The sequence below is a fragment of the Thunnus albacares genome, chromosome 20 (genome assembly GCF_914725855.1).
Source record: "Thunnus albacares chromosome 20, fThuAlb1.1, whole genome shotgun sequence".
NCBI classification, from domain to species: Eukaryota; Metazoa; Chordata; class Actinopteri; order Scombriformes; family Scombridae; genus Thunnus; species Thunnus albacares.
The window spans coordinates 7059180-7085167 of NC_058125.1; the positions used below are offsets into that span (position 1 = coordinate 7059180).

Consider the following 25988-nt stretch of genomic DNA (forward strand, 5'->3'; position numbering starts at 1 on the left):
AGTCCCGCTGTACTGATTGCATGAATAGCTCTTCTACCATTACAGTTAAATCTGAAACACCAAATGTGTATTATTGAATAAGTCCCCATTCATGCATTTACTTAGCATCTCTCTTTCATAACTACTGCAGGAGGTTCTTCTCTCAATGTTATACAGCTGAGCAGATTAGTATATTGTTACATAAAACTTTGCTGTATCTTAACCAGCCAGACTATTCCTCATAACTTCTGGCAGATGAAAAAAATGGCAAAACTCTAACTTTTTCCAAACAATTCCACTTGGACAGGGAGCCGGGGTGCCGCATGGGGTAAAATAAGGCTTTTAGATTTGATGAGATTAGATTAGATGAAACTTTAATTATCTCCTTTGAGAAATATAGTTATTGCAGCAGCAAGAAGTAATAGGATACATGAAAGAAAAAAAAAGGATATAAATATGAACAGAGTAAATGGGGGGTTATGTAAACACATGCAACCGACTATAATTTACAATGACTACATCTGTGCAATTTAATTTACGGCAAATCTTCAACACCAAATGTGTAGTATTGAATTATGAGCCATATGTGCTCTAAACATGCTAGCGAGTTCAACAATTCTCTCCGAGGGAAGGAAAGTACAGACTCTACTGTATGCATTTCTGCATTTCCTTATCTAATTTATGTAGAAATGACAGTGAAAACATGTCACCGGTTGTGTTTGTATACAGTATGAACACACACAAGCAAGCTTATGTATGAGTATGTCTCTCCGTATGTTTGTGCACTAGCTGAATTGTGTGTGCACGTGTGTGTGTGTGTGGTTGGCAGGGCTGATAAACAGGCAGTGGGTTGAGAGGTGGAAGGAGTCCACTGCCTCAGATTATTGACACAATCCTGGCAGAACGTGGCGTCAGGCGCTCCAAGAAATCTGGCTGGCGGGGCTCAGAGCTGCAATCTGATCCCTTCCATCCAGCACCGAAAACACACAGAAACAGGCTGCAAGGAACACAGATCTATCTATTCTTACACCTCTACTTGTGCCCTTTTCTTCCTTCTGTGTAACAGTCGGTTTTAGGGGATTTTATTTTTTTTTGTCCAATTTGCCTTCCTGTCAGTCCAGCTGTCTCTTGCTCTCTGGCACTCACTCTCTCACTCTCCTCTCAGGACGACATGTTAAGAGATGTTAAGGCCATGTGCAAGCCTTAAGTTCTGAGGTTTGGGGGCTTGAGGTTTGGACCACATTCTCAGCGCTTTGTTTGCTGACTTGTTTGTATATGTTTATGTCTTTGCACTTAGAACGTGGACTCTGTACTATATGTAAAGCTTTATGTGGGAGCAGGTCTCTTCGGTTACGGTCACAGTTCAGGCAGAGGTGAAGAGTTGTGTGCTAGAATTGATTGATGCTGGAAGACCATGGTTTAGATGGGAACATTTTATTGAAACACTGTATTGCTGCTATCTTGGCCAGGGCTCCCTTGAAAAAGCGATCTTGTAATCTCAGTGGGACTCTCTTGGTTAAATGAAGGTTTAATAATAAAAAAAATATTTTCTTCAAAAACCTGTCGCTTTCACCCCCGCATCAAGCTTAATTTGTTGAATGTGTTGCTCTCAGATGGAAGTCCATTCCTTTCAGATGACAGATCGATTGCAAAGCAGAATGCATTCATGCGTTGGATTTATTCTACTTCTGATTATGTTTCCATAAACTAAACTGTCCGTTTTACCCCCTTCTCTGTAATGTTGTCATTATGAAAATATTTCATCAATGAGTCAAAGGTTCCATCAATATTGATATTCAAACAGTAATCCATAGCCATAACTGATTAGTCTCAGCACATATAAGGAACAAACACATAGAATGACTTTTGGCCACAAATTGTAGTGTTAGCTCCCTCCAATCTTTGGCAAAATAAAATGGCATTAAGTAATGTACGTAAAACCATAAACAACCTCTCTTGGCAAACAACGGTAAATGCAACTGCAATCATCTTATCCAAACTGCAACCTCCACGGCTGAGTGGTAAGGCCAATTTGTTAGTGTTTAGTTTGTTTAAACGCTGCAAAAATTCAGATCCAACTAAATTCCATTTATTATAATTCCATTGTAATCTTAATAATATAATTTTACTTCTTAATTTGCCTTGGTGGCAATTATGAGAATGAGTGTTTCCTTGGGGAGGTATTAGAACTTAAACAAAGAAATGTGTCCACTCAATAAACAAGGAATATCAGCCTATCCCAGTGGCAGTTGCAAATCTACCAAGGCAACCGCCTCTTTGCACGAAGTTGGACTTCCTTGCTCCACTTACTGGTAGGATGGTGGCTAAATAAATCCAAGTTTTGGAACGTCACTTCAGAAACCTATGGGCAACATCACAGAGGTAGTTTATGTTTTTGTACAGTCTATGGTACTGTATATACGTATCTGTGTGTGTAATGCCCCAGTGAAAGGCTGGTTGCCAAATTAAAGGAAAAACCAACATAAGGTATTTTCTTAGGGTGTGTCCCTCCAGAAAAGCTTGAATGCTCCTTGGCACAGATTGTCCAAGTCTGTGAACTTCCAAAAGATATTCCCTCATTTGGTGTTTTGATAATGGCGGTGGAGAGCGCTGTATGACAGGTTGTTCATACCTCCTCTGTAGGTGTTCAATTTGGTTATAAAGGCCAAAGCATATATTTCACCTCATTTTAATGCTCATCAAACCATTCCTTATGTTTTATATGGATAAATCAGCTGGTGTAATGTTTCTCCTCTAATTTTTACAGCTTTTTCTATTTATTTTGTCACCCTGTTTCATACTGTTTTACCTAATCCCTCACGCCATGAATATATCATGCAGGTGATTCTCTGTTGAACAGCTTAAAAGGCAGTAAATCTTGATTTCTCTGGATGAGATTGGCGCAAAACCACATAAATTCAGCAAATCTGTGGTGAAAGTTGGCCTTTAAGCTACAGCTCGTTCATCTCTTGCTGACATTAGATCATACGTGATTGCTTGAACTATGTTGGACATGTCAAGATACAGGCAGTGTTTTATAGTAGAGATTAATTTTATACAGTCTACAGTTTTTAATGTGTGCAACTTAAAATTGACCAGAATTTAGAACAGAGTAAGCAGCTCCAGTGGAGATGAGCATTGTGTGCTGTGCTCAGAAACAACTTGAAACTAGTTGCTGTGAGCTGGAAGAGCCCTTCTGATTGCCTTTTCAGACTCTCCCAGGTGATCAGATTTTAACCATCTGTTTGATTCCAGGTCTACTTTTCCAGCCTCTAGCATAACACAAACAAATGTTTTGAAGAAACCATCATAAATTGACTGTATGGACAAAAGGGACAATGGTCTGAGCCTTCAACTGTTCTTTGCTGCTGTATGTATGAGCTATGTTTCAGTGTAGGGCCTGAGTAAGGGTTAAGAACATAAGCACTGCCATGTGTTTTGCTAGGCAGAGTGGGTCTGTTTTGCCAGGCCAATCATCTACTGTTGGCTGTTTAAACTATGGAGCTGGGACTTTCTACTGCCAGCCTCTGTTGCCAGTGGACCAGTGGACTTGGCTGAGTATGACTCTCTCCCTCCATGGCACTTAGTGCAGCGGTATTCAGCCAATAGACTATGATCTTTTGCAGAAATGGGCTGGAAACAGGACTGCCGAGGGCTGCAGGCCGGGTTATAATCTTCAGCAGTATACCCAATACTCTTGGCTTAGCCTGAGCCGCTCTCAAATACCCTCTAATTCTACTAATGCAAGGCCTTGGCTCTGTGATCTGTACAGACAAACATTCTGCCAGTTTGTTACTTTTTATCATCATTAAGTTTTTATTCATTCCTTATCAGTGGTACTAAAGCAGTTGGGATCCTGATAAGCTACTGTATATTCTATACACCTGGAAACTATGATTCAATGTATACCTTAGCATTCATTTTTGTCTTGCACAAGTCAGCGAACAACAGTAAAGCCCTAACACTGCCAAGGCTGGGCGTTCCATTCCTGTGGGGACAATCACCACTACAACTATATGCACTCGCAGTGTTATAAGGCTCAGAAACTATCCTCAAAATTATTTTTTATGGCACATTTTAAGCCCAACAGGATTGGTACAATATGTATAAGCTGCAATGTGTTGTATTTTCACAACCAGTCCATTGCTATGTTCTGGAAGTCTCTAAATAGGTCTTAACAAGGTATAAACTATACCTGGCAACTCTTTTATGTATCTGTCATATGTATTTATGTTATATCTGTGATCATAAGACAGCTGTGACCATTAATACATGGGTGTACTTTAAATGTGGAATTTGAAATGGCTAAGGTATCATGTAATGTAACCATCGGCAAAACATCAAACCGAATCAAAACGATTGCAAATGTAGAGTTGACAATATTACAACACAATTTTGATTGTGCATGTGTGCCAGTTGGCAAACTAATCAAACATTCATTTGATTGTATGACAGTGATCACAGTGGACAACAAAGAAATAGAACAAAGTGCTTTTTAAACACACTAGGAAGTGGTGTGGTTTTGGAGCAGCAGCTTACTGGCTCCTTGTTTCCTGGTTTACAGTATAAGCTAAGTGTATAATGAGAGCCCTGTAAACCTTTGGTGCTGCGGTCAGAGAAAGCTGCATTGCAGTTAACATAATTAGGACAAATGCAACTGTAGTACCACATGTAGGATGTTTTCACACCGCTGGACCAAGCTGAGGCGACCTCTGTTGAGTCAAGTTAACTAAAGCAGATGCTCAATCTCTGAATGTGATATTAATGCCATTCAAGGCATTAATTTTGTGTGTAAAAAATATGTGAACCCTTCAGTTGGGCAAGAAAAAAGAGGATTTGTTAACACAGTTGGGATTTAGCATATACTGTATAGCTAATCTGAATGTTTGTTTGGGACAGGATACATTTTTATGACAGTTGAACACATTATCCTGTATATTTATAACTAAATATTAGTTCAGAAACACATACTCCAGCAAATAAATAAAAGACTCATTTAAAAAAAAATCACATTTCTTGCAATTTTAAAAGGAACTGTCATTCATTTGTTGGTGTGCAGGTTTCATTCAGCTTCAATTTTGTACATATATCCTCAGAGTGAAAAAAACGGCTTGGTGAGTTCCACCAAATAAGTTCAGAGTTAATGCCCGGTCACATCAGAGGGTGACGCAGCAAATTTTTCTTGTGAAAAAGGCAGTGCTGTAAGCTTGGTGATGTAGGGACTACTCGCACGGCTAGAGTTGATGAACTACTGTTGGCGAGCTAATAGCTAACACGCTAGCAAGCCAGGAACATGCCAGCGCTAGTCAGTTACAATAACTCTCTGAGCCTCTTGAGAAATTGAAGGAGGATAAAAAGCTCTTCAAGCAGGTTAGTAAGCTTGTTAGCTCAGTCACAAACAGTTCACACAGTTCATTAAAATAATGTATTTGCACCATCTGCTTCTGTCTCATAACTGTCAGCAAACCATTCCTCTTTTGTGAAGTAGTTTATACTGCTAACAGCTGGAAGTAAAATAGAGTGGATGGTACAACATAGCTATGTCAGTGGTCAAATTTGTATGCCAAGGTTAACCAGAATTTTACTGTTTTAAATGTTGCTGTCATTTGGCCTTTAAGAATTATTTGTGGTCCCAAAACTGAAATACAGGTGTGCTAAAAATGCAGCATCATTTCAAAGGACGTCCATCCTCTACATTGCTGGAATTGCACAGGAAGAGACATACAAAAGGAGCTTTCCAAACACCGCCGATAATTAGATAACCTGCCTTACCCAGAGCCAAAGGATTTGATTGTATATTTGACCACAGATTGTCTCACATAACTGAGTTTACGAAGAAAGAGGCACAGAGGGAAAATTGTGTTTTGAGGGTGGAGTTGCAGGCCAAAGCAAGATTAAAGGTCTTTTGTGGAGGTGGTGACAAGCTTTTGGTCTCAAAGATGTAGCCAGATGGCTAGTTTAGAGCAAATGTCTGAGATTAGATTGGTCGAGCCAAATGACTGTTAAGTGATAGCAGAAGAAGTCTTATGTCAGAATGATGTCGAGGGAGGATTTGTGTGTTTGTATGTGGGATAATAAACATTGCTGTATGTATGTATATGTTTGTCTGTGTGTGTTACTTTGGATTTTTCCTGGCAGCTACTGTATAGGCCGCAAATCTCCCAAGTAAGTGACTGATCAAGCCGATTAACTACAACAGTGATTGACAATACACAAACCCCATCACATTCCCGCTGTCACTGTCTCTCTCTCCCACAAACTCACACACACACACACACACACACACACACACACACACACACACTGCAGCTTGGCATGTCATCTTCTGGCTGAGTTTAGGATCGCCGGGGGTTGAGTCCCACTAGGAATGTTATCTAACTTGCATGGCAGCAGATGGTCTATGTAACTCTGTTTCACCCTTGAGAGGAAAAAAATGAACATCTTTAGGAGGAGTGAGATCCAAACATGCAGCATGTTGCAATGTTTGTTGTGGTTGGGGCTTGGCTCAGAGGAAGGGAGTGTTAGAGGTGCTGGAAGCCTTTTAACTAAGTGTAGATGCGAACCCAACATACACACACACTCACACACACAGACATTAATATTCTCCCTCTCCTGAGGCTGCTGGTGGTTTGGCTGAGGAGAGGAGGTGGTGGTTGGGGTCTTTCCTCAGACACTGCTGGGGGTGATAGAGACGCCTGCCCACTTAACCACCAGCCACGTGAGCCATTAGCCCAAAAAAATGCATTTATGTGTCCAGCTGGACCTTGTGTTTATGTGTGTATTTTTTCTATTAGTGTGTGCATACACTCATTTGCTTTTGTATTTGTGAGTTTTTATTTTATTCAAAGTGCTATTTATTACATCTGTGCTGTAACTGCTGTTATAATTACGGTAAACAAATGAAATAAGGTTTAATAAGACTGGTCTATCTCATTCCAGTAGTATTTTTGTAAAACAACTAACCACTGACTTTTCCCACTCCAAAGCCCCATTAAAATTTTTTTCTTTTAAGTAATACCCTCAATCTTACTCAACATAGAAACACAGGAGGCGCCTGGATAATGTAACAATGCTATAGGATAGGTTCACAATTTTTCAAGTGTGTCTTAAAACAACAGTCAGGTGTTCATATTCAAATGTCAATGTAAGTAAGTGATGGGGGCCAAAATCTAGTGTTCACACAGTCATTTGTGTAAAAATGCATTTAAAAGTTTATCTGAAGCTTATATGAGGCTTCAGCAGTCTGAGTTAGTCACATGTACTTGAAATATTGTGAACCCGTCCTGTAGATTGTTTCAACTTCATGTTTTTTTTATGATAGTTTAGCATAGTGAATGGCTCTAAATACTTTAATACTCGTCAGCCTTGGTCACAGTTGCTATGGAGAATAAGCCAGTCAGAGGTGCCAATCAGAGCTGTCACAAATTCAGAACACTTCATTGGAGCAGTTGTGAACAAAGCACAGCGCCAGAGTTGCCAAATGTAACCAAAATGATTCCAGAATCTGAAAGTGAATTTGTTTAAGCTGCAGACTGTATTATCAGTTTCTCAACAGCGTAATTTTTAGTGTCTGCAAGCCTTTAACCCTACACTTAACAGAAATTCATGCACTGCGACAGGATATACCATCAAATTCTTATCAGAGAAACAGATATTTTCTAGCAGAGTTGTCAGTCTTTTTTTAACTGATTATTCAACCTGGTGGGTTTCATGCCAGTGAAGTAATAAAATTGCTCTAACCGTGAGTCACTGAACATCATGGAGACAATGAATAGGACTATAACTTCAGGAACCACAGGCACCTGAAATAACTCTCTCACTTTGCAACTCTATTGCCAGGAATCCTGAAACCTTTAGTTGTGTTTGCACTGCTATGACAGAGCCTTCTTTCTTTTTTTCTGTTATAAAGCAAAGTTCTTTCATGCCGTAAAGTATTGACGCAGTTTCTCTAACTAAATCTGACTTGATGAGATATGTGAAATTGACTGCATAATAGATGCTACAAATCTTAGTACCCTTAAAATGATGGAGTACCCAAAGGATCTAATCTTAGCGCAGTAAACCGTTAATGTGAAAACCCATATACAGCAGGTCTGACACAGCAGTGGAATTTTCTTGCTGTTTATCAGAAAGTTCAAAGATGAATTGCGTAAATGGAAACTGGTAGCAGTCTGCGAGGACATGAATTTATGTCTATAACCTTTGACAGGAAACATGTTTTCTTTGGTTGTTAGAGTACAGGAAGAAGTTGGTTACTGGATAGATGCAGAGTAGGAAAGATTTTGTCGGTCACCACTTAGAGTCACATCTTTAGACATCTATAGAAATTTAGACTGTCTAATCCAACGTCATCTTCATAAACTGCAGTTTCAAAGGGTTGCTTTTATGAAATATTTTTGATTGCCCACTCTCCTCTCTGGTGTGGTTCCTTGTGTTTTTAATAATCACTTCTCTCGATTCTTTCCCAAATTTCATATTTCTCCGGTATACAATATTTAGTTCTTCTTATGTGAAAGCTTTTTGCTGAGGTTTTTTTCTGAAGTCTGGTTTACATTATAAACCATCATGTCATTTTGATCACTATATTACATCCAGCTGAACGCCAGCAGAATCATTGCAGTCCTCATACAGTAAATAGATGTAGACATTGAAATAAACTCTCAGTCTGACCCTGTTTTACCTCATGCTGTTTGTTCTCCTTGCTTCTCCCTTCCTAAACTGCTGCAGGGTCCTCCACATCCCAACCTCTGCTTTCCTCTCTTTGCACGTTTCTTTCTCTGCTCTTTGTTTAGCAAGCATCTGAGGTATATTTTGGGGTTTTGTTTAAAATATTGGAACCTGAAAATAGTATGATAGTAGCAGTGGGTGTCTATCTATTAGGGGTGGGAATCTTTGGGAATCTCACGATTCGATTCCGATTCTTTGGAGTCAATCATTCTCGACTGAATGAACAGAAAAAGGGGGCACAATTTTCAGTCTCTTGCTCCACTATACTGTGTGCCATACTTTAACTTTTTATTTTAAAAAGTTAACTGCGATTAATGAATGAATTGATTTGAAAGCATCTTACAGTCTCCTGCCTGTATGATAACAACACAATGAGAAGGAGTTGGAGTGCTCTGCTGTGTTATTAATGTCATGTCTCCAGCAGTGGAGAGCAGCTGCTGTGTTGCACCACTAGCTCCGGGGAAAGCCATCGTTGTCCAAGACGCTGAGTGACCGCAGAGTTTTTGAGGTGAAAAACTGAGCACAGACTTATTTTCTTCACCTCAGAGTTGGTTTAAATTGTTTAATGCTGCAGTGTGTGTTGGTCAGCTGGTCTCGTTTGTTACTGCTGGAGTTTGCTGCTCCGCTCTGCTAACATTAGTCTCTGCCTATTTTGAAGATGAAACGCAAGATAACTCCAGCGTGTATGCACTGTGGACTGTCTGGGTGCTGCACTGCCCTCGCAGTTGAGTTCCAACATCACGTTATTAACTAACTTTTAGAAAATTGATTTTTGACATTTGTGAAAAGATGAAGAATTGTCCACATCCGCATCGCGATGCATCTAAGAATCTATTTTTTCCCCCACCCCTACTATCTATACCTCTTCGATGGCCTATCAAATACAAAAATGCAGATGATAGATTGCAGTTGCAGATTGATTTTTAGTATGTATTTTCTATGCTATATGTTTTTAGGTTTTAGTCTATGATATATGCTTTTAGTGTGTTCTTAGATAACATTGTACTCACCAAAATAATTGCTGAAACAATTCCAACTGAAGGTCAACTGAGCAAACTCCCTTCGTTGATTAAGATGTGTTGCCATACATGTGATACAGATAAAAGCTCCAAAAAAAAAAGCTAGCCAGTAAACTTTGAATCAAGATTGTTTTGTCAAACTACTATTTCCTGGGCCAAAAATGAACTTTGATGCTTGTTTTGAGTATTTTGAAACTTGCTTTGTTTACATCCATGTCTGCTCTTGCTGTTTTCCTCCCTGCCTTTGCTGGCAAATTACTACTACAAATTTCTTTCTTGGCGCTCTACCTCAACCATCTGTCAATCTGTTGAATGGCATGAAATAGAAAATGTACTGAGTCGCTGCATGCTTATGCACATACATATGTGCGTCTTCCTGTGTATGTACAAGATAAAAACAGAATGGGGACCTGTTCATAAAAACATGCTCCATAGCATTACTAGTGATAAAAACTCCACTTTTAAGTATCAATTCGTTTTTTAGTGTAGTTTTTGTTGTTTCTCATTATTCTATCCAGAATGATTTGGGCAAAACACTGGAAAGAGGTGGGCAGATCAGGTGTTATTATGTAAACAACAATCTAATATTATCATCACAAAATCTATATGACTGTATCAGAAAAAAAAATCTGATTAATTACTTGAAAAGAGCAAGTTGTAAGAATCTAATTGCAATTCATATTCACTATTGCTCAGAAGGTTAGGAACTCCAACATTGCTGCTGTATATCACCTGAGACCCCTCAATGAAAAACCTTTTATACCAGTTTTGACAACTCTTTTCTATGCTGTATGTTTAAGTCAGTGTTAGATGCTCAGATTGCATAAAATGTGCTAAGCTCTTAACAGTGCAGGGCATACAGAACAGATACTCTTCCCTCCGAGTAATGAGAACCAGAAGCTGGTGCTCTGAAGAGAGATTTCCACTGTACACTGCATCGCACTGCTGTTTTGAGATGTGACCTACAGTATCCAAACTCAACAGTAACAAATGACTCATCTGTTCTTATTGTATTTGTTGAGTAATACGATAAATCTCATGTTTCTCTTGGCAAATATCTTTGTCGCCATATCCTCATGCGTCACATTCTGTATGAAACGCTCAGAAGGTAATGTCTTAAGTAACTGTGGAATCAGTGCATGTTTCATGCCAAATGGTCCCACAAAGGTCAAAAAAGCCAAGTTAGATGGCCTGTTTTCCTTGACTGGGAGACTGGAAATATTAAGTTGTAATCTCTGTGCTGTCAAGCTACATCTATCGGTCTGTTAAATAGATGTAGAAGAGTTTTCTTTCACAATATCGACACTCATTAACTGCATAAAAGAAAGAACTGTTTTCAGCACTAATGGAAGGTAAATGGAGGATAGCAGAATGAAGGAGGACTTGCACAACATCTGCCACCGTATAGCCCTGTGCTGCTCTGGCGGTGCCTGTGCAGCAGAATTTGTTGGTCTATAGTTCGATAAAGATCTCAGTTCCACTCCGGTCTAGGTTTACTGCTTCTTACAGGACAGCTTATAGAGATTTCATTCTTGGATTCTGCTTCCTAACTCTGACATTTACAGACATGGGGTTTTGGATCATCCACACTCACACAGGGGCATGGAAACATAACCCCCGCTGTTCAACTCCTCCACCCCTCTATCCTCCCTCTCCCTCCTATTATAACCAGACCCAGCTCCTATAAAGCTCTCTGGCTGGGCTGCGGTCCTGGCAGGCAGCTTGTATATCTGCCGGGCTCCGCTCTGCTCTGTTTGCTCTGGTCTCGGTGCTGGTTCTGGAAGAGAATCTGGGGCCCAAGGTGACCCACATCTGCCCCCCCCCCCGTGCTCATATAGTGGCAGCAATTGTAGAGGTGCCCCTTCATGAATTTCTCGCTTCTGTGCTACAGACTATCTTTTACCCAGCTATCATTTTAGATAGATTGTGCTGTGGCACAAGGTAAAATCAAAGTTTAATTAACCCACCAGCACCTTTGATCTACCTAAATTTAAATAAATTGAGTCTTTTTGATACAATTGGCCATTAAGTTTTCAAGCATTTATTACACTGTTGGGGTGCCACACAGTTTTTAAGATAAGGAGACATAATATATTGAAAATGACATCAATTACCAAAAAGTAGGAACACACCAATTCGACTTTTTCCCCCAGTACTGATTCTGATATCAATGGTGGTTGATACAGCATAGCAATCCAATACTGGTGCTTTTTTTCCCCTTATTTAAAATCGGCAAAGCTCCCTGTGTGGACTTATTACAGTAAGATCATTCTTCCAAGTTTAAACCAACATCCTTTCTAGGCTTCTGCAAATTTAATCATATTGGTCCTAGAAAGTTTATGAAATTGTGTCATTACAATACTTAATATAATGCTTCAACATCTCTTCATCAACCAAAACCAACCTTTTAAGCTAATGTTACATGGTGTTTTTTAAACTTTGCTCTAAAGGCTTGTCGTGAATAAGATGTGACGCCAGTTCTCGTTTTCTGAGCTGTTCTCCTTTATGCAGTTTTGTTAAACATATAATAAAGAGCATTTCATCCACGTTATGTTTCAAATTATCTACATCTAAATTTTTGGTAACGTTAGCTATATCCGCAAAAGACATAGTCAGCACTTGTATTGTAAAGCGCATGCCATAAGTGAAGGTTTAGTATCTGTAGTTGGTTTATGCATCACAATTAGCTCACCACCATTAGCTTCATCCAATTCGGTTCACTGATGTCTGGCTGATACCTGATCTGCTTAATAAGATCAGTATTGGCGCTGATAACAATCCAGTGGTTTGGATTGATGATCCCTATCAAGAGGATGAAAGTCTTATATGTCAAAACATACAGTATGTTACTTGATCATATTAATGTATTTTTCATAGTACTAGCAGTCTGGGAAAATGGTGGTGCTATAGTCCCATTGGCAGAATAGTGAGTGGTAAAAACCAATTGGACATTACTTTAGCATCCAGTTTTGGATAGCTGGCCTGTTCTGCAGCGCCATCGTTTTAGCACAAAGACATCATTAAAGCACAAGAAGCATGAACGCCAAAGAGCGCAAATCAAGCCACACTCCCCAACAATTTATTGTTGTTGTCCATGCTAAGTTTGATTTTTTTGTCCACTCTGCACCTCAATTACCTCAAATGATCCATGTAAGCGGCCATGATTGTCCGGAGACTGGTAGTGATGAAAGAAAGCAGGGATGAGCATCCCCACTGGCCAGTCAGATGCAATTTGAGCCGAAGCTTACATTCCCCTTTTTCAGACCACAGCATGAATTGAAATGAAAAGTACAGCAATTATCTTTTTTTTTTATTTATTTCAAATTCCAGAGGAATGACGTTGACAGAGCAGGCCTTGGTGCATAATGCTTGCGCAGAGAGAATTAGCTGATAAAGACAGTAAAAGATCAAAATACACAAAGTTCAAAGTGGCACATAACAGGATGAGAGAACAACAAAGGTGAGCTGTATGGAAAGAAAGGAGAAATCAAGAGTGATCCAGTGGTTGGAAATAGTGCGGTGGTGACAGGTCACTGTGGCCTTCCTCATCCCTCTTTTCACTCTCCCTCTTTCATCTTTCATTCCTCAGGTCAGCACCACCTCAGCCTAACTGCCAAGGGAAAAACAAGTTGGGCCACTGCTGATGACGTCATACCATTGACTGCAAGGTGGTGATGGAGTGATGGCCTGTGTATGTACGTATGTGTGTATATATATGAGTGATTTTGTAGTTGTAGTGAAAGCTCAAAGAGCTACTGTGACCCCACTTTTGCTTCATTACTCCCAATTTACCACTAAACATCCACACAAGTGTGTGTGAAGTTACTTATGGGGTGATAGTAAGATGTCAATGAGCTTTCACCCACACTAAACTGACTTGAAAACACTCAATGGAACATTCAAAACCACTAATGGCTTCTAATGGTGAATGACATCAGAGCTGTCATGTTTCTTGTTATTTTTCACTTTTTCTCTTTCATTGCAGCCTCTCTCTCTCTCTCTCTCCGTCACTCCATGTTTTACTTTTCGCTGAAGAGTATGGTCTTGTATGTGGACGCTTGTGAAGTCCTCGGCCTCTCCTGGCCTGTGCGCTGATAGATTTAGTAGGATGGAGAGGGTGTGACGGAGCGACTTTGTTCAGTACCTGCCTTCTGTCTGCCTTCTACCACCCTCTCTGGATGGAAAAAGAGTGGAAAGTAACTGTGTCAGAAGCTGAAAGAGGACATAGGAGAGGGAAAGTATGACAATTCACACCACAGGCGTTCATGCTGTAATCACTACTCATATCTCTTTTTTTTATTTCATTTGCAACTGGAGTGATAGCCAATCTGAACATGAACTGACAGCAATGTTGAAAAGACATATACGTGCAGTAATAATGACAAAACATGCACATATGCTTTTGTTTGAAGCACATTTCAGTCATAATATATCATTGAGGTCTTGAGTGCAATTAGGCGTCTCCCCAAGTGTCAGTCGAGTCAGTGATTTGGCTTTCTATTCATTGTTGTGTCTTGTTGTCCTCAATGCAGCAACTGCCAGAACTATGACATTTGTCTCAGATGAATGACGCAAGATTTACTTGTTGTCATGGAAATGTTGACGTATGTGGAGTGTTGGAGTACAAATGGCATGTCAGCTCAGAGTCTCTGGATCTGACTTTGCACAATTTTAATATTTAGAGACGGGAAAAAAATACAATATGTGATATATAAATATATAAAAATATTGGTTACATACAAGTGTATGGTGGCCTTTTTAGGGCATCTCAGAATCACCTCATAAAGCTTAACTCTATTATGAGAGTTGGCTGTCATTAGTGTCAGTGATTTCCAACCAGGGATACTTGTCTTAATTGAGAACTTCTGCAGTTAGCAGGGGGTACATGGAAAGACTGTTGAGTAGCTCAACTATTTAAAAAAAATAGGATTTGATAATATCCATACATGCAAAGGAAACAGACAAATGAAATTACTAATTGGCGTGAACGACCGTAGTCTGATTGCACAAGACACACCTCTGTTTTCAACTAAGCTGAGTCAGTTCAGCTGTAACACCTTTACACTAAAAGCATCAGACAATTTTGGTACTCTTCCAAAACCAACAATCCAACAAACACTTCACACAGAAATTGACCAGTTGTATTCAAGATTTGATCTCCTCTTGAAATCTCTTTCTCCAGTGTTCATAACTATTTTTGTCACTTTTGGATACAACCGAAGGCAACATCATGAATATCTGTCTGAGAGTCTGCGCTATTATCCTCAATTGTACTGTTCATCGCATCTCATCTTTCTCTCTGACAGCAGGCTGTTTGCCCCGCCTTCCAGTGTGGCTATTCAGAACTAATTTGTTTCAAGCATACCCTGAACTTTTAGGAATAATAATAACAGGGATGATGCTGATGCAGAAAGTTTGAGGTGCAGCGCAGCTTTTGCACAAAGGTTACTAATGCATGTGGTTTTGAGAGTTTTCTGCAAAGTTGTGTACAAGAATAAAGAACAAACAGATTGCTGGTTAGTTTAACCAATTCCATTTGTCATCTTGGTTAGCTAGCCACAAAGCTAGATCGCATCTTCGACCAATCAAGTCGAGTTGAAATTACCAGTTGTTTAATACCACACACAGTATACAGGCATACACAACCTACATCAGAGTCTCCACAGAAAGAAACAGAATGAGTGGAAGGCTGAAAGAGAGAGGATGACTCAGGCTCTCCTCCCTACTCATCCATCCATCTATCCCTCCATCTGGTTTGCATTTGTGTGGATGTCTCTCATCCTGCAGCTCCTGCAACCCCAGTTCCTCCATTACCCCTCCCCACAAGCTGCTGGTGCCAGCTGAAGACTGAGACAGCAGAGGTTCCCTGGACATGATATAGAAACATCTTGGTCTCCACTGGCTCAAGAGCTGAGCCTCAGTAAGAGACACTGGACTGGATCGGTTGTTGGCGTAAATCTGGAAGGAACGGGACACGTTGTTCTTTGTGGGAGCATTGGTCTGATTACTGAAGTGATAAAGTGGGCTAAATTAGACAGGCCTGGCTTTGGGATGAAATACACAAGGCTTTGGTTTCTATGCAGCTTTGGTTGGGATAGTAACTGACAGTTCATGGCTGGAGATGGGATTAGAGCAGAGGAAAATGTACCACCCTCTAACTTGGGCTCAGATCCTCTAGTCCGGGGGAGAAATCTGGCTCGATGACTGATGCATCACATTGTCTTTGGATGTCAGCGGGCTTGGCACGAGGCACATGGTGACGGTTCTGACGGAGCACGCTCTGGGGAATGACGCAGTAGCTCATCGATCATCCTCGCTTCCAAATGGCGTTGATAGGCCTCTGTGTGGAGGACAGGAGCCCAGACTAAGCTGAGACGCATTCAAGCCACCTCGCAAAAGACCAGAGAAAAGCGTCACTGAGTGTGGTAAAGTGTGTCCGAAATGACAGATGGCTACAGTCTGAGAAATCTGTGGTCTTGTGTTTTGTAGTGCTATAGTCTGGGGTTGTATTGCCTTTGTAGCCTAACGCTTTGTATCCTAACACCTGATTGATGCATTTGCTTTTGAAATACTGAACCTCTTTTTCTAAGAGTAATAATTCAGTCAAACCAGAACACACGGATGTCGTATATTTACCGGTGGAATCAGCACTACATACTCTTTCCAGTTAACAGCCATCTCCCTGATGTCCATCTCGAATGGAAATGAGAAAAACAATCTGGCAGAATCCATGAAAGGTTTTCCATTGAACACTGTCTGTATAATGTTTGGCAATACTAAGGTATAGAACATCCTATGAACATGGTTCTCATATCCTTAGAACGTTGACCTTTTCTGGGTGTAAAAAAACTTTCACAACATACAAAAAAAGTCTGTAAAAGTCTTATTTTATAGAGAGTGTGTATGGTACTGCTCACAAGCCCAATTTATTGTGAAATTAACATCATGGCATGCTTAAGACATGTAGTAACAATGCCAAAAGTCTGTAAATAATGGGATTGTCAGAGTTCCCTACTGGTGGAGTTCATGCTAAAATTTCTACATTTATATAAGAAAACATCCACTACTCTGTATGATTTGGTGGTGCACAGACATGCTCCAACAACAGTTGTCCCTCTCACTGAGCCCAGCGCAGCAAAACATGATTACCCTTTTGAAGCAGGCTGGAGTTAAAGTACAAACTTTACCAGAAGTTATGTAACATGTCTGCATTTTTTATTCCCATGCAGTGTCATTTACTGTAATATGCTGGCAACATTTTGGCATTTTTTCCCCACAGAAACTCTTCATCCAAAACCCTTTTGAACCTTATTTATCCTTAGCTAGTATCACCTCACAAACATGAACCATAACAAGGTTTTGCTTCTGTTATATCATTATAATTGGCCACTTATTTTGTCTCTGCTGCAGCGAGTTAAAAATGTTTGCAGTTTGGTTTGGTAGCAGGGAGGTGTCTGGTTGTGAGGAGGTGCCATATGAGAGAGCGTCATGCCCTTTAGAGCAGATTGAAATCAAGTGTTTGGAGTCCTTTATTCCATCCCTGGAGCATTTACTCCATTAGTGTGTTGCATTTGGCCAGGTGAGAATGATGCCATTTGAACTGGGGTCCATACAAAATAAGTGTTGACTGAAAAATGCGGGTTTCACTCCACTGGCAAGCAAACTGCAGTGAGGTTCATTACAATTGTAATCTGAACCAACAAAAGAAAACAAACCCCAAATCACTGAATTTTATGGGTATGAGGAGACGGATGTTGACTTCTGATAGCCAGCAGTTACTCAAGCTTGGAAAGCTGATCATAACAAAATGAACTGAGGGAAAACCGCAGTCTGGACGGATGCTCATATTCGACTATTTTTTCATATTTTCTTAACTAGATGGAATTCTAATAAACAAGCTGCCAGTGACTCATGTGAGTTTGAAGCAAACTGAAGGTGTCATTGTACCTTTCAATAAGAGCAGAGAGGGAGGTAGCAGTCCTGTGCTATTGCATAGAATGCTTCAAGATATCTCAACAGACAAGTTTTATTCCTTCTGACAACGGGTCAGGAGACTTCCTATGTGGTGCACCACAGCGTAGGATTTCATTCAAAGCCCCCTTTTATTGCAGGGGAAGAGCTATTGTGTTGGTGATGTCGGCTTGGCGTGGCGTGGAGTCAGAGTGTGTGAATGCATGTGTGTTTGGGCTGGGTGGGTCTGGCGAGTTTGCTGTGTGGACATGTATCTGTGGGGAGGGGAGCTAAGCTTGGTTTGATGACATCTTTATTGTGAGTGTGACTAGTGACCCCCCCCCCCCTCCCCCCTCCGCCCCAACACACACATAAACACACACAGACAGGGATTTTGCTCACATGCCACCCATGTGGGAGAAAAAGCATGAAAACGTCCTCTGTCTCCCACCCAAGCTGAGAATTGAGTTGTCCAAATTTTTTTTTTTAAAAGTACGATATTGTTCGACATAGACGAGTTGGCGAATCAGGTTTCTCCCTCCTGACATCATATCCCCTCGTTGTTACTCTTTCTGGGAGTCTGGGTTACCTTGACAACATGTGCATAAGCAGGATTGAGTAATGGTTTGCTAGACCCCCTGAAGTTTGACAAGCCTTTGTGTTTTTTGCTAATAAACATCTTGATTAGCATGCAGAGGTGAAGGGACATGGGGAAGTGATCTGGCATGAGGTAACATATCAGTGAACGGTTTTAACTTCACATCTTTCACTTTTGAAGTTTTAATCAGCCGGGTATGACAGCACTCCTGAGTATAAGCATGCACAGAGAGCCGTCACAGCACGAACACAGACACCCTTCCCTTCCCGGCCCTCTGCTCAGATGAGCCAAAGTTTGCTCTTCCCATGGTGCTTTGTGCTCGGGTGATATCCCAGCCGCGCCGCTTTCCTCTGAACTCCCACAACTTCATCAAAGAGGAATGAGCGGAGCAAGGAGGGGCAGGAAAAACCAAAAAAGAAAAAAAAGAGGGAGAGAAAGAGCTCTGTTTTCCTAATCACATCCCCACGGGGTTTCAACAGTGGAGGTGAGGGCGAAGTAAACAATTTTGTTTATCGTGTTATTGTTGTGTTGTTCTTTCATTTCGTGGCCTCTTTTGTTTCAAGCTTTTCTATTTTTTTGCTGAGGAATAGAGGGGTGATTAATGCAGATCCCCTCCCTATTACTCGCTCTTCTCTTCTGTTTTGGGAAGATTCCCCCTGGTAATTAATTCACAGCAGAATTAATTAGAGTGAGAGGAGAAGAGAGGGGGGGGGGCAGCATCTCGAGAGGGAGGCATGCAAAGATATTTAGAGAGAAAAGGGGGGGACAATAAAGAAAAATGAAGACAAGGACGATGAGAGAGGAAGAAAAATAGGGAGAAAAGAATAAAATGGGTTTTTAAAAAGAATATTTTGCACTGCTTCTTCTTCTTGCTCTAGGCTGCCTCACAGACCCCCCTCCTCCTCCTCATAGCTGTGTCCAATAAGGCTGACAGAAATTAAGAGTCCAAATTAGGTTTGCCCTGAGCCTGGTGGCACTCTGCTGAGCCTTACTGCAGAGCGAGATGGGGGCGATGAGGACGAAGATAACAGATTTAGAGATTTTGATAGATGGATTGAGTGGCTGACTAATGGAAAATGATGTATGGACATATGGATGATGTCTGAAAGATGAGAGGATGAGAGAATGGAGGGAGCGAGAAAGTAAGGAGAAAGGGCGAATGATGAGGGGGGGTTGAGGGAGGTGCTATGCCTATATCTTTGCCTATGTTTTGCTTAAATTTGATTGGTCTCCTCGGTCGTTGTGTCATGCGGATTGGTCTCCAAGAGCAAAGTGAAAAGGGGTCTAACATCCAAGTGTTGTACAGCTACCAACATAAAGACAGAAGTATTCTTCAAGAATTATTCCTCTCTAAACTCAATCAAGCACTTTTCCATTTTGATTCCGTGTTGAATGCCAGTTTTTTTGACTGTGAATGACTTGATTGAGACCATAACGAATCTCTGGAGCTGGAGACGCACGCCTCTTAGCTAATTAGCTAACTGTATTAAGGAATTGTAATGTGCTTATTCATTCTCAGGTATAGTCTCCATCCCATTTTCATCACTTGGCTGGCGCCTCTTTTCCTGCTTCCCTCCCTCCCTTCCTCCCTCTTCCCCCTTAGCCACAATCTCACCTCTGTTTCCTACTCTCCTCCTCCATGGCCCTTTACTCCCAGTCAAAGTTCCTTTTTTCCACTTACCTATGCTCTCTGTTTCAACCTTGTGTGTTGCACTGAGTTTATTATTCAAGCTCTCCTGCAGAAACAGCAAAGGTAGATGCTGAACTCCTGCGGCACTTTCACTCCATCCTCAGGAGGAATGTGGATCCAGCTTCTTTTCATAGTTTAGCTTACTTCAGCTGTTATAATTAATCTTATTAAGATTCCATTGCATCAAACCAAGTGCTCCCAATTCCTCCCTAAGCTTTATCAACAATGTGTGGTACCCCACATGACAAAAGTGTGCACAGGAAGAAGAGGGCAGGACATGGAGTAAAGAAAAAGCATCTTAATAACAAAAAAAAGTGTCAAAATTGCAAAAAAAAACAACCCAAAAAACAGTGATGTGAGGAAGAACAAAAACGCTGTCCTTGTAGGGTAATAAAGTTGTCTGCTGTGTGGAACTTGATTCAAAAACGAAGATGACAGTCAAAAACACAGATGTTACTTTTACTAACCCTAACATTTTGAATTTGTACAACCACCTAAACGTCACAAAAAACAAACAACCAAAAATCAATATGATGAAAATATGGGAAAATCCCTTTCGCCTTAAAAAGACAGCAGAGGCTCTGGTCAACACTCAAGATGCTACTCGATGCCTTCACAACCTGCTGTGCAACCTACTTCGATGTTTTACATTAATGTTAAGTTTCTAGCAGCAGTTGAGGCAGAAATGCAGCAGATTGGTGGTCAAGCCAAATTCTGGAATCATATGAGCTTAACAATCTATTTTTATGGGTAATTCATCAGGTGAAAAAATGGTTAATGTAACAATTAATAAAACACTGTGTAAGCAGTCTCGCCTCATACTGTCGTTGGGCAAAGCCCCAGTTTTGGGGAATTGGCTGCATTTGACTACAAGGGAGCAGTGTATTATGTACAATTTTTACCAGATTTTTAGGAAACCATTTGTTCAAAGGTATTTTGAAGAGTAGACAACTAACTGAAAAAAGCAGCATGTCCTTTATCAGTAATTATCATATTAATTGCACTAAATATGTTTTCATTAAAAATATGTTGCCCCTAAGAATCAGAGAAAAACATGATCTCTATTCTTAGTGGAAATAAAGATTCACATTTTGGGCACTGCTGCTGGGAAACTTACAGTACCTGTTCCTGTTGATAGCGTCCAGATGTGCCCAATCTCTCACTATAAGACGCACAACTGGCCTGGTCTTTGTCAGTAGTTTGCAAGTACTGATTCCAGATTCATGTTCCCATTCAGGACATGATAGAAGGGAGAGACACATTCTGGTCAGCAGTTGTAAATCACCTCTAATCCTGATTGCATGGTATGTTCTTCTTTACATATTTTGGTTCTCTTCTCTTGCTTCTCAGGGAGAGTAGCTGTAATTTTGGAATACAACCAACAAAGAACTAAGGAAAGGAATTATGAAGCACAAGCCTATGGTATGTTGAAGCTTAACTTATTAAAAGTGGATACAAGTTCGACATCCAGCCAACCCCTATCCCATCATATCTCCCCATTTCTCTCTCTACAGCCTGAAACCCTGAGAAACGCCAGCTTAATGGAACTACAACATGTTCTCTGCTCACCATCCACTGTCTGGTAACGTCTGATGGAGCGATCTGCCTCGTTAGTTTATATTAGATTCAAGACAGGTTTGCTAGAGCAATTACACCGTGACCGATGGTGGGAATATGGCCTTGTTTCTGCACACTGATGTTTCCTTATTCTTTAGGGAGGAAACATTTGGAAAGCATTTAGAAGATATTGTCTTTTTTTTATTTCTGTTCACCTCATGTGTTTGATCCTCTGCATTAGGCTTGAACTATCTTTAGTTTGTCTGCCATCCCCCCCATGTTTCCCACCTCTTCACTTTACCTTGTGTTCGCGGCGTAGCCATGTAAACACGCCGCTAATCAGATTCTATGTGTTAGTGTGGCATGTGTTTGTGCACCCAGATAACGTAGGTGTAAAGTGATAAGACTAAGTGAATGATTCCCTCTAGTAAACAGAGCAAAGCAGGAGACAGAGCAGAGGGCAGGCCAACTGCCATGGGAATCTGGATAATCCATTCTGCTCACTTTATTAACATCATTATGGAGGAAACAGAGAGAGAGAGAGAGAGGGAGTGATGGAAGGCAGGGGGAAGAGCAAGACAGATGGAGGAATTGTGGGCTGAGAGTGAGAGAGAGTTGATTGCAGAAACTGCGTTACAGTGGTGAGAACAAATGAGGGATCAGAGGTCAGAGGAAGAGAAAGGCCTGTAGGATAATAATAGTTTCATTAGACATAAAGCTCAGTAAATATGCTGTAAAATAAGACCCACCAACCCTGTGCAATCTCTATTCTGGCAGACATAAGAACATGCAAGCTCAAATCAAGGACCTTCTAGCTGTGAAAGTGCGACAATGCTAACCACACAACCACCAAGCCTAGTGTGCCAATGTGGTTAGTGTCACATAAAGGCTTATTGTACTCAAATAATGCTTGTTTGACACTTTTAAAGAGTCACTCCACCAATTTCACAAATCGAGTTCAGTTTACTTATCACGAGAAATCCTACTCAGTCTGTCTTCTGTGACTCTGAAAGGATATTTTCAAAGTTTAATGTCATCAAGGTTTTCAGCTAAACACACCACTGAATTGCATTGTGAAAACTGTAGGATACAGTTTTTCTGGAGTTTCACCTATACTAGAGACTAATTTTTGACTAGATTTAGACTATTCACTCTTTTTAAATTGTCTGAGTCCCCCAATTTTACATAACCGCAATAGTAAATCATTAGAGTACCCTTTTAAAGCATATATCCAACCATAATCAACCTATGGACTGCAGGGGGGGCCAGCCCTATATCGGCTGTCCGTGAGTGAATGAGTGAGTGAGTGAGTTTCACCATTGGTCGGCTGGCCGTGTTGGAGTTTCCTCATTGACCGTTGCTCTTTCAAATCAGCATGAGATGATGGATGTGGAGGACAGCAGTGATGCACAGTGACCATGTTTCTGCTCCGAGCTCTGACACTCTCAGCTCTGGTGTTAAATACAGACGGCTAAACTCCTGTTTGAACAGATGCGTACCAGCGTCTCTGCGTCTCCTGGTGTGATCGACTCTCCGACAGCACTGTCAGCAGCCGGCAGGAGAGATGCTCTGCGGTGCTCTTGGATTCTATAACCGAAGTGATACCAGGACGCAAACTTTGTATTTCTCTGACGTTTTCACATCAGACACGATGAATGACAGCATTAAAACACAAGTCTTGCAGGTGAAACGTGAATCATGAAGCTGTTATAGCAGGTTAGTGTGGGGCGGCTGCTCTGCAGGTGATCTGTAACTGCGGTAATTTCATTTATACTTTCCACTGCAGCCTCCTTAACCAGGAAAGAGACAGAAAAAAGGCACATAGAGGCAGGAGGGAGTTAAAGCACAGTTAAAACACCCCAAATAACAATCACTGACAAAACACTCAATACAGTGAAAAACGAGAGACATCCACTGACTGAAATAGATGAAAGAGCAGTGGGACTTAATAATAATTAGAAGAAGTTATAATATAGAATATATCAGTTCTCTTTCAAATCAAATATCCAAAGATATGAGTGGAAAATATTGTTTTTGGAACTGCATTTATGACCTTTTTTGACTCAAAGTTTAACCATGTCATGTGATATGCAACTTCAGTACACTTTACTAGCAAATATATCTAGGACAACTACAGAAAATTGCAGATGAACATTTAATAACCAGGAATATAGACACTACCACTGACTATCAGTGTAACGAACTGGCCACAATTTCATAGAAGGACCATAAATGATCCAACCATATATTAGGTTTTGACCTAATCTTGCTGTATTTAATGTCTTATTGTTCGGTAGAGTAGTAAATTTTATATTTGTGCTGCAATAATTATGTCGCTGTATACCCCATTGTCCCCATCCAATTAGCTGCAAATCTTCCAAAACAACTTTTGCAAGATGGCGGTACTTCAGCCCCGTATCCTAGGATTTGTGTTGATATCGACAGTTCTGAACAATTTAGGTCCACTGCCAATTTTCAATGCCAACACAGAAAGTTGTCTACCCATTATGTAGCAAAGTGGACTGTAAGGACATGGAGGTCGGGGTGGTGGATGGCCAGTTGAACGTTGATGCAGCAAAATGCGTTTCTGTGAACCATAGCCACAATCTTTTCCTATCATTAATCCTATCATCCTATCATAGTGTTTTAGTTGCCTGACCCAAAGCTAAACAAAAAAACACTATCTAAACGGTGGAATTTTATTAGAAGCCACTTAATGACGAAAAATGGTTTGTCTAGAGTTGGGAAGGCCTGTGAGAGTGTCAGTTAGTTACTTCCCACACTGGTTATGAAAGATTACACATTACAAGCAACAAAGAAAAACTAACCTCCATCAGCTTCAACCATCGGGGGGGTCACGGTTTCTCTGCTCGATAGTCATTAGCTGAAGACTGCGGTTGAACTGGCGGTTCCCAAGTGTGAATGTAACAGCCTGAATGTGAAGCCGAGCGTTTCTGAAAACGACCCTGCATGCTGAGTCTTCCTTGGGAAAATAACAATGTTAGGAGAGCAAAAACGGAGATACGAGACGAGGTTGGACACAGAAGAAAAAGAACTAATGTTTCTTTTATTTTCTGTGAGTAAATCAATGGCAAGAAGTTCATCTGTTTGGAGCCTAAAGTGGCTTTAGAGCCAGGACGATGCAGATTATTGTTTTGGAATACAGTTTTTCATGATGTTATCAATTCTGTCCTCTAACTACTTGAGGGCTTTCTCTTTGTCACTGGCACGCTGGCAGATTTAATGTCTTTGGTCTCTCTGCTCACATCCAAAAGAAAGCTCATTTTACAATGTTTGTCTTGAGCTGATTTAATTAATCTGCTTATCCTCTGTTTATTGTCAATTATGTCAAACTTATTGCCATTTCTGGAAAATGCAGCTCAGAAAAAGTGAGCAGACCCAGCGTGTTGAGAGGAGTAAAGAGGACAGCCAGGGAAATTTCCAAATAAAAGCGGGCCATGCACAAGTATTAGAATTAGGAGTGTCACACAAACAACTTTCTCATTGTGGAAAAAGTAATGAGCTCAATTCTGATTCCGCTCACATCAAGAGCCGCTTTTTTGGTCGCACGGGTTTGGAGGTTAGCGTCCGTTGTGATGGCTTTTATGAGTGTGGCGGCATGGCACACTGGAGACAGAGCACACACACACACACACAGACATTATTCTCTAATGTATGTGTCACTGCGTCTCTCTTTTTTTGCAAGCAGACACATACACAAACAATTTTACACTCCTACTAAAAAACACACTAAAATCCAAAGACACACCTACACACACCCTGACACACACCTCCAGCCAGACTGTTGGATAAGCCTCATTTAGCCTGGTGTGTAACTGTCTCTGTGTAACGAATGGCTTGTGTCCTACAGTCACGAGTCCAGCCAGACCAACAGCATTACAAGTCCCTACACTGACCAGACACACACTCACAATATGCCTAAACACACACTGCTCAACACTACCCAGATATCCTGCTTCCAGCTCCATCTATCACCTCCACGTCCATGCTATGCTTCATATCAGGGGCCACTTCAGTCCTTCCAGTCCCAGGACCGCATGCTGTTTCGGGCGGTCGCCGGTGCCACACCTCCCCTCCCTTTGGGTGGAACTCCCCTGTTTAAGATGCACCATCACGTCCTCAGCTACCGCCACCACTTTCTCATTCTGTCCACAGCTACCGGCAGCGGGAAATTATGACAAATGGCCTGGTTTTCATGGCTGTTTTTTCTTCCTATTTCTCAGTTTGTTCTTCATGTTGAGAAAAAGAAAATAATAAAAAAAAAAAAGCCTGAAAAGATTAAAACTTTCCATTTTTGTTGATGACTCAACACAGCGCAGTGTTTTGTGGTTTGACCTTTTATGAGGTGTGCGTGTGTGTATGAGTATAAATGTGTATAGTATGGGTGTGTCTAACTGATGTGCATGTGTGTAAACGTTAAATGGGAGTATGCATGTACGCGTACGGC

At 40.9% G+C, this 25988-nt stretch overlaps 1 long non-coding RNA gene across 2 annotated transcripts in view; it reads left to right on the forward strand.

Moving 5' to 3' along the window:
- LOC122971621 overlaps positions 1–25988 on the forward strand; it is a 123843-nt gene that overhangs the window by 72324 nt on the left and 25531 nt on the right. The window contains exons 6-8 of one of the 2 annotated variants that reach the window (XR_006399533.1): positions 13315–13420; positions 21314–21385; positions 21478–21545. This is a non-coding gene — a long non-coding RNA (uncharacterized LOC122971621). Of the gene's footprint in view, positions 1–13314; positions 13421–21313; positions 21386–21477; positions 25723–25988 lie in introns of those variants that run through there. The other variant, XR_006399532.1, reaches the window with a different exon arrangement.